Source organism: Schistocerca serialis, unplaced genomic scaffold (assembly GCF_023864345.2).
Source record: "Schistocerca serialis cubense isolate TAMUIC-IGC-003099 unplaced genomic scaffold, iqSchSeri2.2 HiC_scaffold_1180, whole genome shotgun sequence".
NCBI lineage: Eukaryota > Metazoa > Arthropoda > Insecta > Orthoptera > Acrididae > Schistocerca > Schistocerca serialis.
Window position 1 is genome coordinate 40,001 of NW_026047382.1, and position 5,000 is coordinate 45,000.

Genomic DNA, 5,000 nt, shown 5'->3' on the forward strand with positions numbered 1-5,000 from the left:
TCGCAATACGAATGCCCCCGCCTGTCCCTATTAATCATTACCTCGGGTTCCGAAAACCAACAAAATAGAACCGAGGTCCTATTCCATTATTCCATGCACACAGTATTCAGGCGGGCTTGCCTGCTTTAAGCACTCTAATTTGTTCAAAGTAAACGTGCCGGCCCACCGAGACACTCAATAAAGAGCACCCTGGTAGGATTTCAACGGGGTCCGCCTCGGGACGCACGAGCACGCACGAGGCGGTCGCACGCCTTCGGCTCGCCCCACCGGCAGGACGTCCCACGATACATGCCAGTTAAACACCGACGGGCGGTGAACCAACAGCGTGGGACACAAATCCAACTACGAGCTTTTTAACCGCAACAACTTTAATATACGCTATTGGAGCTGGAATTACCGCGGCTGCTGGCACCAGACTTGCCCTCCAATAGATACTCGTTAAAGGATTTAAAGTGTACTCATTCCGATTACGGGGCCTCGGATGAGTCCCGTATCGTTATTTTTCGTCACTACCTCCCCGTGCCGGGAGTGGGTAATTTGCGCGCCTGCTGCCTTCCTTGGATGTGGTAGCCGTTTCTCAGGCTCCCTCTCCGGAATCGAACCCTGATTCCCCGTTACCCGTTACAACCATGGTAGGCGCAGAACCTACCATCGACAGTTGATAAGGCAGACATTTGAAAGATGCGTCGCCGGTACGAGGACCGTGCGATCAGCCCAAAGTTATTCAGAGTCACCAAGGCAAACGGACCGGACGAGCCGACCGATTGGTTTTGATCTAATAAAAGCGTCCCTTCCATCTCTGGTCGGGACTCTGTTTGCATGTATTAGCTCTAGAATTACCACAGTTATCCAAGTAACGTGGGTACGATCTAAGGAACCATAACTGATTTAATGAGCCATTCGCGGTTTCACCTTAATGCGGCTTGTACTGAGACATGCATGGCTTAATCTTTGAGACAAGCATATGACTACTGGCAGGATCAACCAGGGAGCTGCGTCAACTAGAGCTGAGCAGCCGGCCGCCCGGGAGTGTGTCCCGGGGGCCCGCGCGAACACGCAAGCGTCCGCTCAATTATTCTGCAAACAGGAGGAGGCTGAGCTCCCCTGCACAACACACCTCGAAACCCTCTCAGGTCCCGGCGGCGCGCAGCGCCGTCCTAAGTACTTGGTCGGGTTCGAGAGAGGCGCAATCGCCCGGAGTTAGGCGAGTAGACGCTTTAGGTGCGACCACCCGTGCTCCCAACTGAGCTTGCCGCTGCCGACAGAGGCCCGGGAGCGTGCTGTCGTGGCATTGCCGGCGGGAGACAACACGCGCCACCTACGGTGACCGGCAGCTCCAACGCCAGCGCCACAGAAGGACAAAAGCCCCACTTGGGTGCCGAAGCGAACTCTCCCAGCACAGCGCACGCGCCAACACGTCCGCACAGCTGCGATACAAACCACCTGCGAGAACCGCTGGGGCGACCGAGCAGCAGACGGCGTCGCGGCGCCGAGCGCCGGGCGGCGGCGCATCCTCAGCGCACACAGTCCTCAATCGGACCAGCACACTGCAGATGGCCACCGCGCTTCGCACCGGGCCCGCGAGGACCTGCTTTGGCCGCAAGGCGCCGCGAGCAGGGGGCGCCGGCGCGCAGCTGCGCCGCCTGCCGCGTCCGTCGGCCGGCGCGCCTGCCACTGGCCGCCCCCACCAGCCGGCTGTAGCGCGTGCGCCCACGCACCGCGCTGCCAGCACGCCGGGCGGCCCCCCCTCACCGGCCGGGGACGGTCCCACCCAGCCACCGCCGCGTATCGCCTCACACCCAGATCCCCTTTCACGTTCGTGGGCATGGTGGGTCCCCTTTCACGTTCGTGGGCATGGTGGGTATCCCTGAAACAACCGGTTAATAGCTCGACCGATCGTCGCCAACACTGATTCACCTCTAGCGAGAACAACCGCACCACAACGGGTTACCTGTTGTTCATTTGCGTAACGTCACCAGCAAACGTAGACGTCCATCGCCATTTGCAACGAGTATTGCATGCCTGTGTCAGGTGTCACAACACACTACGTCTGCCCACATAGACGCAACAACATGTGCACGCCTCGAGAACACGTGGAAGGTAGCCCCCGTACGTATGCGGTGTCCATTGCGCGAACGACTGTCAGCCGGCCTCTGCAGGATGTCGCAGATGTGGAACGCGGTGCAACATGCTATCACGGTGTGTGAGAAGAGACGACTACGTCCGAATACACGCTCCACTACATCAACAGACTGCTCATGCTGATCGCCATCCAGGGCGTCCGTTCCTCCCACACGTCTGAATGGCGTACCACACTGCAATCCAGCTCTTATAGGGAGACGACACGTAGCTGCGTGCACAATATTTGGACTGTATGGTCTGCCGTTGCTAGGCGCAGTCGTCGTACGGTCACACATGTGCCACGATGTATCATTCAGTACATACGGACCAATGTGCAGTACAGTTTGTGGGTTTTGCGTACATCGGCGGACAGGTGACAGGCCGTACCACAACGTAGGCTGAGTACGTCGGCATGCGAAGGGCATTGAACATGCAAACTTCTCAACGACCAGCTTGCGAAGGCAGGGGGGAAGGGGGGGGGGGCATGTACGTCCTGCTGCTATCCACATTACAGTGTATAGCAGGAGCATGTGGAAAGTCAGCAACACCTGCAAGGTGTTTAACATGACGCGATACACAGGGGACCGGGCAGTGCGAATAGCGAACTATATTGCGAGGGTTGCGGTTAGGCAACACTACACTAATTTAACGAGTTGCATAACAATTACAGAGCAGGTTCAGCGACAACGTGCGTCAGGTTAAGGCGCAATATAGGTTAGGTTAAGGCACAACATGGGTTACGTTAAAGCACAAATTAGGTTACGTTAAAGCACAAATTAGGTTACGTTAAAGCACAAATTAGGTTACGTTAAAGCACAAATTAGGTTACGTTAAAGCACAAATTAGGTTACGTTAAAGCACAAATTAGGTTACGTTAAAGCACAAATTAGGTTACGTTAAAGCACAAATTAGGTTACGTTAAAGCACAAATTAGGTTACGTTAAAGCACAAATTAGGTTACGTTAAAGCACAAATTAGGTTACGTTAAAGCACAAATTAGGTTACGTTAAAGCACAAATTGGGTTACGTTAAAGCACAAATTGGGTTACGTTAAGGCACAACATGGGTTACGTTAAGGCACAACATGGGTTACGTTAAGGCACAACATGGGTTACGTTAAGGCACAACATGGGTTACGTTAAGGCACAACATGGGTTACGTTAAGGCACAACATGGGTTACGTTAAGGCACAACATGGGTTACGTTAAGGCACAACATGGGTTACGTTAAGGCACAACATGGGTTACGTTGAGGCACAACATGGGTTACGTTGAGGCACAACATGGGTTACGTTGAGGCACAACATGGGTTACGTTGAGGCACAACATGGGTTACGTTGAGGCACAACATGGGTTACGTTGAGGCACAACATGGGTTACGTTAAGGCACAACATGGGTTACGTTAAGGCACAACATGGGTTACGTTGAGGCACAACATGGGTTACGTTGAGGCACAACATGGGTTACGTTGAGGCACAACATGGGTTACGTTGAGGCACAACATGGGTTACGTTGAGGCACAACATGGGTTACGTTGAGGCACAACATGGGTTACGTTGAGGCACAACATGGGTTACGTTGAGGCACAACATGGGTTACGTTGAGGCACAACATGGGTTACGTTGAGGCACAACATGGGTTACGTTGAGGCACAACATGGGTTACGTTGAGGCACAACATGGGTTACGTTGAGGCACAACATGGGTTACGTTGAGGCACAACATGGGTTACGTTGAGGCACAACATGGGTTACGTTGAGGCACAACATGGGTTACGTTGAGGCACAACATGGGTTACGTTGAGGCACAAATTAGGTTACGTTGAGGCACAAATTAGGTTACGTTGAGGCACAAATTAGGTTACGTTGAGGCACAAATTAGGTTAGGTTAAGGTACAATATGGGTTAGGTTAAGGTACAATATGGGTTAGGTTAAGGTACAATATGGGTTAGGTTAAGGTACAATATGGGTTAGGTTAAGGTACAATATGGGTTAGGTTAAGGCACAACATGGGTTAGGTTAAGGCACAACATGGGTTAGGTTAAGGCACAACATGGGTTAGGTTAAGGCACAACATGGGTTAGGTTAAGGCACAACATGGGTTAGGTTAAGGCACAACATGGGTTAGGTTAAGGCACAACATGGGTTAGGTTAAGGCACAACATGGGTTAGGTTAAGGCACAACATGGGTTAGGTTAAGGCACAACATAGGTTAGGTTAAGGCACAACATAGGTTAGGTTAAGGCACAACATAGGTTAGGTTAAGGCACAACATAGGTTAGGTTAAGGCACAACATAGGTTAGGTTAAGGCACAACATAGGTTAGGTTAGGGCACAACATAGGTTAGGTTAAGGCACAACATAGGTTAGGTTAAGGCACAACGTAGGTTAGGTTAAGGCACAACATAGGTTAGGTTAAGGCACAACATATGTTAGGTTAAGGCACAACATAGGTTAGGTTAAGGCACAACATAGGTTAGGTTAAGGCACAACATAGGTTAGGTTAAGGCACAACATAGGTTAGGTTAAGGCACAACATAGGTTAGGTTAAGGCACAACATAGGTTAGGTTAAGGCACAACATAGGTTAGGTTAAGGCACAACATAGGTTAGGTTAAGGCACAACGTAGGTTAGGTTAAGGTACAACGTAGGTTAGGTTAAGGTACAACGTAGGTTAGGTTAAGGTACAACGTAGGTTAGGTTAAGGTACAACGTAGGTTAAGGTACAACGTAGGTTAGGTTAAGGCGCAATGTAGGTTAGGTTAAGGTACGATATAGCTGAGGTTAAGGTACAATATCGCTTAGGTTAAGGTACACATTGTTGTAGGGAAAGGTGTATTTGGGGGGGGGGGGGGCGGCAGGTTCGTTGATAGTGATTAT

The 5,000-nt window shown here is 51.3% G+C and overlaps 1 non-coding gene across 1 annotated transcript in view; it reads right to left on the minus strand.

Annotated features, from left to right (window-relative positions):
* The window catches only part of LOC126434060 (small subunit ribosomal RNA), a 1,909-nt gene extending 918 nt beyond the window's left edge, over positions 1–991 (minus strand). Inside the window, exon 1 of the ribosomal RNA XR_007578947.1 lies at positions 1–991. This exon is cut by the window's left edge and continues 918 nt beyond it. This is a non-coding gene — a ribosomal RNA (small subunit ribosomal RNA).
* Between the last annotated feature and the right edge of the window lie 4,009 nt (positions 992–5,000).